The sequence below is a fragment of the Triticum dicoccoides genome, chromosome 2B (genome assembly GCF_002162155.2).
Source record: "Triticum dicoccoides isolate Atlit2015 ecotype Zavitan chromosome 2B, WEW_v2.0, whole genome shotgun sequence".
Lineage (NCBI taxonomy): Eukaryota > Viridiplantae > Streptophyta > Magnoliopsida > Poales > Poaceae > Triticum > Triticum dicoccoides.
The window spans coordinates 116,042,471-116,056,762 of NC_041383.1; the positions used below are offsets into that span (position 1 = coordinate 116,042,471).

The 14,292-nt window shown below is 45.1% G+C and overlaps 1 pseudogene; it reads right to left on the bottom strand.

The window, feature by feature from the left end:
* Positions 1–4,865: 4,865 nt before the first annotated feature.
* The window catches only part of LOC119360616, a 60,799-nt pseudogene continuing 51,372 nt past the window's right edge, over positions 4,866–14,292 (bottom strand).

A 14,292-nucleotide genomic window follows, 5' to 3' on the forward strand; every position in this document is an offset into this window, starting at 1 on the left:
CTTCCACCAGAGTGCCCGGCACCTCTGGATTGATAGAGGACACCGGTGGAGACGGTGCGCCCCCTTCCCTCGAAGGAGGCTGCTGGTCCGATTCCGGAGCCGTATGGGTCTCTGGAATAATATTTGGTTTGGGGCCGAATTGAGCATGGCTCCCGTCGCTGGTCTCCGTGGGGGTCGATTTCCCCCTCTCCTCGGCAATAGAGGTATTACCCTCCGTCGCCACCTTCACGGCCTCCCGCACCTCCCCGTGACCTGGAGAGGTTCTTCGGGACAACACTTCAGTGTTGTCCGTAGTGGTGGATGGAGAGATCTGTGGAGGCGACTCGCTCTCCATCGCGTTCGGCTCTAGCGAGTTCCGAGATGACGATGATCGCTGGGGGAGATCGCGAGCCGGGCTGCGATGCGCAATTCAATATGTTAGAACCACAAGGCATGAAACCAGATATGTCAACAATGTATTTGGATACTTATGATCCGGCCAGGGGCTTCGGCCTGGGGTGCCACTCAGGGGTGGCGTCGGCATCCGATTCGGAATCATCCGAAAGGAAGAGTTTCCCCTTCTTGGACGCCTCTGCCTCTAGGTCCACGGAATCCACCATTTTCTTCTTTCCCCCCTTGAGGGGAGAATTGCTCTCTTCCTCCTCTTCATCTTCGTCATGAGAGGAGAGAGTCTTGGTGTGTTCAGACACAACGTCCGAAGCACCTTTGTGGCGAAGGCCACTTCTGGTCTCCTTGCTTTTCTTCTTATCCTTCTTCTCAGGCACCTGATACAGCACCGAAACCAGCATCTTCATCAACAAAGGGATGGCTGGGTCTTCAGGCAGCGGAGCTGGACATTGGATCCGTTCCGCCTTCTTTGTCCAGCCCTATGGGAATAATGGAAAGTTCAATATACTCCTTGGATTTGCAAATTAAAGTTATCATAAAACCTACAGGAGTGACCAGATGAGCACAGTCGAGGCCGCGGTCCTCGGTCGTCTCCGACCACGACTTGTGAGCCTTGAAAAGCAGCTTCCATATGTCTTCGTGTGTCATGCCGAAGAATCGCTGCAGGGTCCGAGGACCGGATCGGTCGAATTCCCACATATACTGAGTCCGTTGTTGGCAGGGGAGAATCCAACAAAAGAGCATCACCTGGATCATGCTGGCAAGACCGGTGTACTTGTTTATCATACCCTTGATGCGACTCTGTAGTGTCGTCACCTCGTCAGGCGACGCCCAATCCAGGCCCTTGTGGATCCATGAGGTAAGCCACATTGGAGTCTCGGATTTGAACTCTGGAGCGGTGACCCATGTGGTATCGCGGGTTCCGTGATATAGAACCACCCATGCTGCCATCCCTTGATAGACTCCACAAAGGTCCCCTTTGGCCAGGTGACGTTGGGAAGTTTGCTCACCATGGCGCCGCTGCACTCCGCGTGTTGACCTTCAACCACCTTTGGCTTCACATTGAAGACCTTGGGCCATAGGCCAAAGTGGGGAGGGATGCGGAGGAATGCCTCGCACACGATGATAAACGCCAAAATGTTGGGGCTAGATCATGGAAATCTAGCCCATAGTAAAACATGAGACAACGGGCGAAAGGATGGAGGGGAAACCCTAGTCCATGAAGGAAATGGGGAATGAACACTACCCTCTCATTAGGCTCCGGGGTGGGAATGACCTGCTTCTTGGCAGGGAGCTGGTGGACTATGTCCGTGGCCAAGTACCCAGCTTCCCGGAGCTTCTTGATGTTCTCCTTTGTCACAGAGGAAGCCATCCACTTGCCCCGCGCTCCAGATCCAGACATGGCTGGGGTGTTTGGTGGCAGTAGAAAAGATTGGAACTTGGTGCTGGAGCTCGAATGGCGGACGGGTTGAGAAGGAAGAAGGCGTGGTGTAAAAAGACAGATCCTTATCTTCTTATAAAGGCAGTGGATATCAAGCATCCCCTCTTAAGCCTTAAATCTTGCCTATTCCCAAGGGGACGTGTGAACGACACGGTTGGGTTACCCAAACCCTTATTAATGAGAATCCCGTGATAAGGGGACACGATCCCTGCTTTGACAAGACATACCTATGATCGTGCCTCAAAACACGAAGCAGGGGTTGTAAAACAGTTCGGAATACTAACAAGGCCAGGACATAACGCCTCGCCGGAAAAACCACCTATGAACGTGACTTTTTTTTGACTGTGAACGTGACTTTATTTGCTATGAGTATTTTTGCCCTTATAGCTTAAGGTTGTAATTATTAAACAGAGCCGGATACTGCTATCATGTGCGGAAGACTACTTTGGAGTATACGGAGAAGGAACATGCCTTGCAATGCCGAAGACAATATGCACGCCGAATACATCATCATTGAAGCCCGGTTCAGGGGCTACTGGGGGAGTCCTGGACTATGGGGTCCTCGGGGAGCCGGCCTGTGTGATATGGGCCGGACTGATGGGCCGTGAAGATACGAGATAGAAAGCCTTCTCCCATGTTCGGACGGGACTCTCCTTTGCGTGGATGGCAAGCTTGGCGTCCAGATGTGTAGTTTCCTTCTTTTGTAATCCGACTTTGTATAACCCTAGTCCCCTCCAGTGCCTATATAAACCAGAGGGATTTAGTCCTTAGAGGCAAGAACAATCATACATGCTAGACACCTAGGGTTTAGCCATTACAATCTCGAGGTAGATCAACTCTTGTAACCCCTATACTCATCAAAGTCAATCAAGCAGGAAGCAGGGTATTACCTCCATCAAGAGGGCTCGAACCTGGGAAACATCGTGTCCCCTGCCTCCTGTTACCTTTGATCCTTAGACGTACAGTTCGGGACCCTCCTACCCGAGATCTACCGGTTTTGACACTAACACCCCTAGAGTAAATGTCTGGTTGAGCTAATGTGTAACATGTAATATGTACATGATCATTAAGTTTCAATCTGCTATGAAATTGTTGCAATAGATCATGTTTGAACAATTTTGATAAGCATCTAATTTTTTTATTTTGCATTACTTACATTTCAGTAAACACATTGTTTGTTTGTGTTGTATGCCAGTTGATCTTAGTGCTCGAGAGTCTAGACTTCAGAGTAATAGAGTACTGAAACCTATCAGTTAATAGTGTTTTTCTTATTTTCTATTAAAACTTGAGATATTATCATAGTTGCTTTGCCTAAGAGGGCCAAGATAGGTATTTCCACTAGTTGTTCATATTTGGATCCTAGGATAGGAAACGGTGAAGAAATTACTCTGAACACAAAAAAAAAATCTACAATGTTATACATTGAAAGGTATAGTAAGTTCCCGCTATATTTGTGTAGCAATTATGTGATCTTTTTTTCAATTTATCGTTGATACAATTCTGTGTACAATCTCTGCATGTGTTGCCTTACAAGAGACTGAATTTTGTGTGGACTTATTGATCCGCTTTCAAATACAATAGTTGGTAGCAACATCTAGCAGCGGCAACCAATTTTTAATCACAAGCCAAGGTAACGATGGGGAATTTTAACCAGGGAGCAGTTAATGTACTCGTCGACAATGGAAGCTACACCTGCACGACGATTGCTTTGCTTGCCCATTTACTGCTATCAGCTTCTCAACACTACAAGAAATATGTCAACTTGTGACCTTGACTATTGGTCACTGAATGGTCATTTTTTCATTTATGACCTTTTTGTGACCAAAAACAGATGGTTAAAAGCCAGCCGTCATAAATTGAAATTAACGACCTTCTTCGGGATAAGGTCGTAGACGTTTACAACCAAAACAAAAGGTTGTGGATCCTACGACCTTCTGTTTTGGTCACTGGTTGTCTGCCCAGGCCACGTCGGATCCGACGTGGCAAAATTGCGACCAATTGAAAAGGTCATTGACAAGATTTAGTCCGGTCCGATTGAGTGTTTTACATGGGCCGAGCCCATTAATTCAACCTTTTTAGATTTTTTTCCATCAATTTTTTGTTGGCTTCATGGGCCTGACCCATTTTATTTTCTAGGATGTAGCTTTCTATAATTCATTTCTTTTTTGGGCCTCGGCCCTTTTACAATCCAATCTATTTTGGGCCTCCACAACATACATTTAGAAGCTTGACATCAAAAGGGCAGATGGCTATTCCAGCTTACATCTCAGCATGTATGTATGTATCCAAACCATTTCATTTCTTTCAACACAAAGGATTCTTTGAACAGCCACAACGGTAGATGGTAGATACATTCAACAGATACTGAATTAACATAGAAATGAAGCAACAAAGGGCAGAACGAGTACAGGAACTACAGCTACATGGGACTACAACTACCATTTCTATTTCTACCAGTAGCAGTAGACGCTTGCAAGAGAGGGAGGGACTACCAAGGAGCTAAACTAACAGCGGCCGAGCTAAACTAACAGCGATCATCCATCATTAATCAGTGACAGTAGCAATGAGTGGCAGCGGCGACGTTCAAGAGAAACCCTCCTCCTGCTGCTGCTTGGTGTGCCTGCTACTGCTTGGTTTGCTGCATCACTAGCCGCCCTGCACACAACAAGAATTTTAGCTTTACATAAGGTTTACAAGAATAGGACCCTGATACATGAGATTGACATTCACAAGCTATTTGCATTAATATTTAGAACTGTGTCACACCATTTACATTACTAGTTATGTATTGACATACTTATCTAAAAGAACATATATAGAAACATATGAATTTTATTTCTGAATACCATTACATAAGCACTAAAAAAACAAGAGCTCAGTACACAAGAATCCAGGAAGAACCCATCAATTCTGCGCCAGAGCGGGAGATGTGCAGGCAGATCAAATAGTAGATTCGAGCAAGAAGGATGTACTACCTAAAATGGGAAATGAGGAGGCCGATCCGACGAGTCCCACCCAAGCTATGGAAGGAACAACGTCAGTGCCTGCAGAAGGACTTGACGGCCCAGACGCCGTCGTGGACCTGGTAGGTGACGATGACGTGGTAGTGGTGGAAGCCGTTGCCGAGGCCGACTGCGCCTGCGGCGTCCTCGTCGTCCTCCAAGGTGATGACGACGGCCAGGTCAGCGTTGAGGTGGTGGTCGTGATTCTGGTAAAAACTACAGGAAACTTGATTACTTCTCAATACTGTGCAGTCACACTTTCAGAAAACCTGTCTATGTATATACAAACTTGAAAGATTAGCCGTGCAAAGGTTCAGTGGATCCAAATAAACACGCACATCAGAAAACTAGAGGAACATACAGTCAACACGTATATATCTAGTCAATAGAATATACATGCAAAGTTGTACTGATGTAGAGATGCTCTCACATAAGAATTCAGAAACATCAGTCTCGCTGCATCTCAAAATCAAGCTGATCTAACATGTAGGCACTGATTAACAGATCCAATAATACTAATGCAATTGTAATCGACAGAACAGATCGTTCAATGTTTCCAGTGCAAGCATTGTACAAAGCAAAACAAACTAAAGCCCAATAAGACACTATTATAGTACAGTACGATGACGTTTATTGCCCATCTGGAAAACAAGGTGACATACTGCAGGTTCAAAATTTTTCTATCTATTATGATATGTTTGTACAATGGTTGGTGTATTCTGAGCTCGGCACTGTATGATGTATAACAGATGTTGTATGACAGAGAAGAACGGCAAAAAAATTTGGTGGCATTGAGTTGTTGTTAGAAGTATGCAAAAAAGCTACTCAGTTGCTAGCAAGATGAATCAACGAGAACTATGAAGGTTGGAGTCTAGAAAGGTATTCCCTGTTAGAAATCGACTACGACAGGAGTTAAGCTATGCATCATTCATGGTGGTGGATCTCATCCCTATCATTTTTAGCAATCACTGCACGTGGAAGAAGTAAAGCATGTCAGTTATATTGATTTTCAAACACACAAAAATGAAGGAGCAAAAGCCAGCCAAAAAATAACTGCAGGGCCCTCTTAACACATAATGTTTGTGCCTAATCTGTTAATCAGCTTTTGCACGATCGAGGCGATTTTACTACTCCCTCTGTCCCATAATATAAGAAATTTCTTGCACATAATCCTTGGAGATTTATACTGGAGTAATACATTTGTCCAGTTTAGTGGAGTCCTTAAACAAGCAACGACATTTTATCAATGTTGAACAAGCAACTCCAGTATAAATTTGAACAAGCAATGGTATTTGCCAATGTTGGAGATACAGTCAAACTGTAATCACAAAGAATGATTGAGTGCATTGGAGATACAGTCAAACATTTGTTCTTGAACAAGCAATGATACTTCTATAATTCAGTAACAAAGCTTACAATTTCATTGAGAATTCGACAGGAGGAAATTTCAGTAAGGAATTGACAGGGCAAATTTCAATAACAACTAGCATAAATGTACGATAAAGTAGTTTATGCTTCAGTGTGCCATTCTACTGCATTGCTTAGTAGTGAATGGTTTTTGTAAGTTTGCAGCTGTTAATTTGTGATAGTTAGCCACACAATGCAGCATATGTATGCCATTGCAACCCCATGACATGCAAACTGACATGTCTCCAAATATATATGTTGTTCCCTGGTTGAGGACTTGAGGGGAAGGAGGAAGGGTTAGCATACCACACTGGGAGCCCTTTGATGGCAGGGTGGCTGGGTGAGCATGATGCCGCACATGGCCATGAGGAGCACAACCATGATGATCTTGCTGAGGTATCTGGACATGGGCTTCAGATCAGGGAAGTCCATCTACAAGCGCCATGAGTTCAGTTAAAAGCAACATCGGTTACAGACAGACACACAAAGCCTCTGCAGTCAGATGACCATGGAAATGCCACAGAAAAGGAATAGAAGGTGATGTAGATCCCAGCGAGGATGGAGGGGAAAGACCTACCGGAGCCACACCGCTATTGGAGACCCCGAAACCCTAACCACTGGCTGCACCGCCTCCTCCACCACTGCCGCCGCACCGTCGGCCAGATCGCTCTCCTCCACCTACATCTTCATCTTCGAGGGCATCACCTGATTACACACACACGCATCGAACCTGAGGTGGTGCTGCTCGTCCTAGGCCGCCATGGACGATATGATGCCCATAGGATCTTCTCCATGGCTGGCCCCTTCCTTCACAAAACTAGATTGTCATCTTCACGAACCTGCAAAAAACGCACGCAGATATGGCATGCAGATTTTAATTCAACATACAAGGCCTGTAATCAAGTGGATTCTATTATCTTGTAAAGCAACATATTATTTTATTAGTACATGTTAGGATGTATAGCAAATGATCACTCCGATGATACAACATCCCACATGGGTAATTCAAAGATAGAGGAAGCAAAATGGAAGGGGAAAAATGATCACCTTGGACTCCTCAAGCGTAAATCATCTACTAGCCCTGGCATTCATGTTGTACTTAAGAGTCTGGCATTGCACAGTGGGGCGAATAGATCCAAAGTTAGACATTTTTGGCAAGCTGTACATGAAACAAGAAAATGTAAGATGATGGTTCTGGAAAAATAGTAAACTTGCAACCAGATTTAAAGAAAACAAAACCCCATGGCAAGTTGCATTTTCTATCTTTACATGAATACAAGTTGTATCCTATATTTGTTATATGAATGCAAGTTGCAGTTCTTTCATGGAAAAAGGGTTGCTTGTTGATGAAGATAATCGAGCGCCGAAGCCAAGTCAATCTGTATACTAATTGGGGTTAGTTGTGTTTCTCTGCTATATAGCTACACACACAAGCCATTGGTTGCAGATAGGAAGCTTCTTGGTTTGCATGATTGCTTCCCAACAACGTAAGAACCAAATAGTGCCATGGTGGTCAGCTTCAGTTGTTCGGCAATTACAAGATAGACATGGATCTTGGCTTTGTTGCTCATCCGGGTCATGGTGACTCGGGTCCATGGCCAGTCTGCTTCTGGTAATGTACTGCGCTGCACATTTCAGTTTACTTCAGCATGCAATATTTAAGAAGTTCCGCTTTACTGAAAAAATCTTATAAATCAACATATTTTTAGTCACCGAGCATATGTCACAGTACTAGTCATGATCTTTAAGTAAGCATCGATTGTGGAAACAGTAGAACTAGCTACTACGGCTACAGCAACACCAAGCAATTCAACGAAGCAATGACCACCATACAGATCTAAGCACTGGCTACTACGGCTAGTAAGTGAGTCGGTCAAATAGCCCTACGTACTTCTTGTTGATATGCAGCAGTACTCCTTGACAAATAGTCGATCAGATTCTGAAACATTCCTGCTTTCCCTGTGCCAGATATAAATTTATAACTAGCCTTATTGTGACAGCCTGATTTTTAGCCCTTTCTTTTTCTTTTGTTTTTCCGAGGTTTTTGCCTGAGTTTTCTTTTTCCATGGCTTTGTGGTCTGGAAACTGAAGAAGTTGCCCTCTTTTTTGTTTCCAGAGTGGCTTGTCATTCCCAAATCCTTCCCTAGACCCTGTCATTTTCATCCTAGCCCAAATCCCAATATATTTTTGTTGGGAATATTCCTTTTCTATTAAAGGAATAACTCAAATGGCCCTAGGTTGTGAAGCAACCTATATTTCCATCACTCCTAAAATTTCCAAATAATTCTCGTACATTTTTTGGGTCATATCTTGCTCAAATATTGCAAAACTTTTCATTGCCATGTTCAAAAATAATCCTCCAATAATTCATTTCCTAGTCTGCCCTAAATGGCACATCGTGAAGCAAGTGCCATTTTACTTTTCCCAATTGACCTCAAACTCCTTGAACATCTTTTAATGTCCATATCATTGCCACATGCCAAAATGCAACCTCATTTTCCTAGTAATTATTTAATATTAATTTTCCAAAGTTTCTGTCCAGAAAGAAGCTTTGTGAAGGAGGTACAAGTTAGGAATATCCACATGAGTTGCAATTTTGCATGATCGTTCATATCATCATATAATATCCCTCCACCAAATTTGAGCTCTTGTAATGCCTCCATGTGAGCACAGATTCAAATCTTAGATTCTGCCTAAAATTTCAGTTTGTGAAGCAAGTATATTTTATCTTGCTCCATTATGTCTGTAAATATTTCTAGGCCTTCTAGTGTTCATATAACCTCCCCCCACCAAGTTATGTCTCAATCCCGTTGACCATTTTCCTTGTGGAATGTTTCCAAGTTTCTGGTCGGAATAAATCTTTCTGAAGCAAGTGCTATTTTCGTTCATCCAAATGGCATGAAACACCTTGGGAATCTTAATATCTTCAAATAATTGGGACATAACCATTTTCAGCTCAATTGATGCAACTAGGTGAGTGCATCATCTAAATTCTCATTTCTGACCAGTGGGTCACTTTCTACAGCAACCACTAGCTAAACTCCTCTTATTGAGCTTAAACTTTTCCATATTCGTCACCTTAGAATGTGATCATTGCCAGACAAAATATTTACCACGTTACCAAGCTGTATTAAACACAGAAAGTTACAAACACCTTCTTGTTGATTTACTTTGGAGCTAAGTGCAAATCTCTTCTTTGCCCCTAGACCGACTTATTTCCTCAATTATACTAAAGGCACTAGGGTCAATCCAGTAGACATGGTCGGCCTGGAGAAAACCCGCAAATGGCTCCATTGCGCGTGGTGATCACGCTGATGTCATGCAAATTGCATGCTCTGGCTGGTTCTTGCCCCTGTGCTCGCCTCCTCCCTCCTCTTCTCGACGGACAACCATGTCCTGGAGCTCTCCCGTGATGCCCTGCGTCTCCCTGAATTGATGGCTCGTCGTGGTTCATCATAAATGAGTTGCTAAGGCCATGCCCGTGCCGCGCCCAGCCTCTGTCCACCATTAGAGCTTGTCGTGAGCTTGCCCGTGAAGCTCTAGAGCTCTACCACAGCTATTTAAGGACCACCGAACTCCTCCGCAGCTCATCCATCCCTCCCCCGCCTCATTTTCCCTCGGGAATCGCCGCATCTCGCCGTTGTTCGCCGTCACCCTCCATGGCCGCCTCGGCCTCGGCTTGGGTCTGGCCACCACAGGCCTCCCCTCGCCTCCCCTCCACGTCCACCGCACCCCGCTCGTCCCACTCAGCTGCCCCATCCCCTTGCCCCCTCGCTGGAGTGCCCGCAGCGCCGTCAACCTCCACCACCCGAAGGTCTCTGCCTTCCCATGGCGCCGCCCCTCCCCTCCGTTCCACTCCTCCCCAGCGACGGCTGACCCTCTGAATGGAGGCGGCGCAGCCCTGCGGTCCCGCCAGTGCCCTCGGCTGGGCCGGGGATCGCCGGAGCCGGCCGGCCCCTTGGCCGTTTTCCTCCCCTGCCCCGCTCTGTTCCACGGGAGGAGCAGAGGCGCAGGAGGAAGAGGACGACCGCGCTGGCCCCCTCCCCCTGCCCCTGGGCCCCACGTGCCAGTGGCCCAAGGCCCAGGTCCACGTGGATAAGTGGAGGCGTATTTTTCAGTTTACGCCTCTGCCTTATCCACTCAGGGACCTGTTTGTTGAAGAAGTTTTAACAGATTGGTCCCTGATCTTCATCACCTCAGAACTTTTTGCTCGTAACTCCAAATGAGGTGAATCCAATGCTCACTTCTTTGTTTAGTCGAGCCCATTCTGTTGGTCACACTTTCACCATGTGTTAATATTCTGGAAATGACCTTTTTGCCCTTGCACGTAAACAACCCCTCCGAGAGAGAACTGTTTCCGGCAAATCTTTCCGCGGCTTCACCGCACTTCTCCTTGGTGCCTTCTTCATCCCCAGGCAAGCCACAATACCCACTTGCATGATAGTCATGCAGTAGCCATGGTTTTAAACTTGAATCCTTATTAAATGTTTGCTTGTTGAAAAGATGGTTATCGTTGTTCCGATGTTGTTTAGAGTTGCATGTTCACTCTCGTGCTATGTAGTCTTGTACTCTGTTATCATGTACTAGTTGCTAGTATTTCCTTTCATATGCTTATGATTGCCAGTAGCACATGTTGAAGTTGATGATGGCCTTCGTTGCATGACTGTCGTCTGTCCCGAGTGCCGTTGTTATGCATGTTCCATTGCATCCCGTTGGTTAAATGCTTGCATGGTAGCATTGTTGATATGTTCTTGCATGATATTTATTGTTGATGCTAGGTTTCCATGAGTATGGTTGTACTTGTGATAGTCGTGCACGTCGTTATGCCATGGTTAGTTGGATATGATTCATCGTGGATATGGACGATAGTTATGTTGTACCCTCATGCTCATGTTGATATCATGCTCATGCATTGTAATTACATCATGTTATTTTATCATGGCTCAAAATATTTGCATCCAAGTTTAACCGGATTAAATTGAACTTGAACAACTGTTGTCTGAGTCATGGTGCCACCATATCGAGCTGACCAGTGCAACCACACATACCTTATGGGGGGGGGGGGTCCTAACTGGGTCTATTGTTGTGCCTCTCGCTGGTGCCTCCAACGAGGGAAGGTTATGCGCGGGCGCTACCTTGCCCGGGTAGGACGGCATACGCCTTGTGAGCCCGAGTTTGGTTATATGCGCATGTCCCCGTATGGGACGTTTATCTTTTGGCCACAACGGTGGTCGTTGGTGTATTTGGTAGACACGGGGCCACCCTGGACTAGCCCGATGGGGAGTGAGTCAGAGTGACCGGGAGAGTGTCATGGCAATAGGACGGTTTTGTCGGAACACCGTTGGTCCACCCGAATGAGAGTGCGAGGCCATCGGTTTCGTGGTGTGGGTACAGTGTGCTAACCTCTGCAGAGTGTATATTAAATCTATCGATAGCTGCACCCACAGATAAGGGCCCAGTTCATGTCGGTCACACTATGAGTCAACAGTATTAATAATAACTTGATTAATGACAACCCCTGTTCGATGATGAGATAAGTTGGTTGTGATCGCCGGAAAGATCACCGTTTGAGACCAAGTGTTGCTCATGGTTGTGATCGCCGGAAAGATCACCGTTTGAGACCAAGTGTTGGTCATGGTTGTGATCACCGGAAAGATCACCATTTGAGACCAAGTGTTGGTCATGGTTGTGATCGCCGGAAAGATCACCGTTTGAGACCAAGTGTTGGTCATGCTTGTGATCGCCGGAAAGATCACCTTTTGAGACCAAGTGTTTGTCATGGTTGTGATCCATGAATGATCATCGTGGTATCAAGGATACCGAGTTGTTGGATGTTCGTGATGTCGTGCTAGAATCATGGGTAAAGATCAAGCTCCTTGTGGTCATTTAATCATTACTACGGTATGGTTTATACCAAGCTTGATTTGATCCTGAGATGATCGTGTGATGTCCGAGGTTGGTAAGTGATGCATGTGATGGTTATGAGGTAAACCGAGTAGAATAAGTAGTGCATGATAGTGTCATCATGTTGCATGCTAGTATTGTCGGATTAATATGTTCGTGCCATGTTCATGTTGTGGTTCTCTCTGTATCATGTTCATGTTGTTCATGCTATGTTGTTTTGATGATATCATGATAATCCCTGCTTAACTTGTAATTGCCATGTTGTTGTTTGTCTTGAATGCTTCTGGATTATTGTGAGCTTGCAAGTACATTCAATGTACTCACCTGACGTGTCATGCCGGATTTGAATGCTTGTTTGCCGTGGATTCTTTGTTTGTGAGCTAGGACAAGCGTTCCAGCCAGAGTCCCTGTGAAGTGGAGTTCACCACCGTTGTCGTTGTTCCGCTGCTAGAGTTCTCCCGCTGCATCGTGTTGTTCTGCTGCTTGCATGGAGCAAAAGTGGCAGGCGTAGTGTCGCCGTGCCGGTGTAACCCCTTGTATCCCAAATAGATTGTAATAAAGAGTTGGTTTGCTCTATGCTGAGCAGTGCCGTATTCCAGAAGACTTCATCTCGATCTCTGGGCTAGAATACGGGGCATTCCGGTTTTCTCTGAGCCGGGGTGCCACAGGCTTGGTATCAGAGCAGGTCTGGCTGTAGGACGCCCTAGATCGCGTGAACGTTAGAAAGCGGTAGTATAGACCCCAGTTGGTTTGTTACACTTGATTGCTGCATTTGTTTGTCGCATAGCATGCAGATAGATTATTATCTTTTCGCTAACGGTTAATCTTGTAAGTGTAGGTGGCTTCGTTTTCGATCCACCGCCTGCACCCTCCTTAGCATGCCTGCTCTTTGGTGTTCGGCGTTATCTCTATCCCAGCAAAGTGATGCCCTGGTCCCAAGTGTTCCAGACATCATTTGCAGGAGTAATGCTCAGGTATCGCGCATATTTTTCTGCCACCCACCCATATTATTTTGGTGATAGACTTGTTTCTATCCCAAATCATGCCATCCATCTCGTCCCTCTAGCAACCCTTACTGATCTTGGTTATCAGAAAAGGGCAATGCTAGTGAGCCTTGCTTTTCCACCACTACCCTACCCAGTCATTCTATTCTTTGGACGTGTACGAATCCCTTTCGTACGCTTGATGATGATGTGGTCGTGACTTTTGTGTCTCGCTACTTGATCACCAAGTCTATCCTCACCTATGTATCCGTCCAGATGCAATTAGTGTTCAGCCAGTGCTTGGTGTAGCTTGGTTATGCCAATCCTTCCACACATGGATATAATTTTCGTGCACACCACAATAGCATAGTAGACCGTAATACCGGAGTTTCCGCGAGATTTATGTGCTTAGGTGTGCATGCATATTATTGTGTGAGTAGCAGTAATATGTGATGATTGCTTGATTAATTATATTAGTAGTATGCTTGTGTGCTTTTGTTTTAGTCGTTTCTTTTGTTCCTTTCTTTGGACCTTCGGTGTTACAAATTTTTCCCCTATTAAAGTGCTCGTCAACCGACACCGGACCCGAAGAGTCAGCAAGAAATGCATATATTTGGAAACTCAGCTACACAGAATGAAATCATCAACAAACTGCAGTGAAAATTCGAATATCTCGTCTGAATGCAAAAGAAAACCCTGGATGAACTGTCAGTATAAAGTTTGCATTAGTGTGCATTCCTCACGATAGTATGGAATTCTCAGCCGACTGCATTGCGATTGGGGATATCTGATCATGATACAGAATAATCAAGTTTGTCTCAATGCGCACTTCTCATAGCCGAAATGATCAAATCAGCAAGAAGATAAATTGTGTGCAAGGTTGACAGAATATTATCAAAGGTATGGCTCAGATACAAGTTTAATTTTTCGTTGAGGATGATTTTGGAACCCGATGTACCTGGAAGCAAGCAAAAATATGGCATATACTCAGAGAGGAGAAAAGTCCGGCAAAACCCCGTTTCATGCAAGAAATCAATAGCAAAAATATTAAGATGGTTATATATGTGGAAATCGGTCCGCATATCACAATAAGAAGCTTCTGGTGTAAGCAACCCAATCTTCCCTCGCAAGATACCGAAAAGTTTCCAAGGCAAGATTCATCTATCTT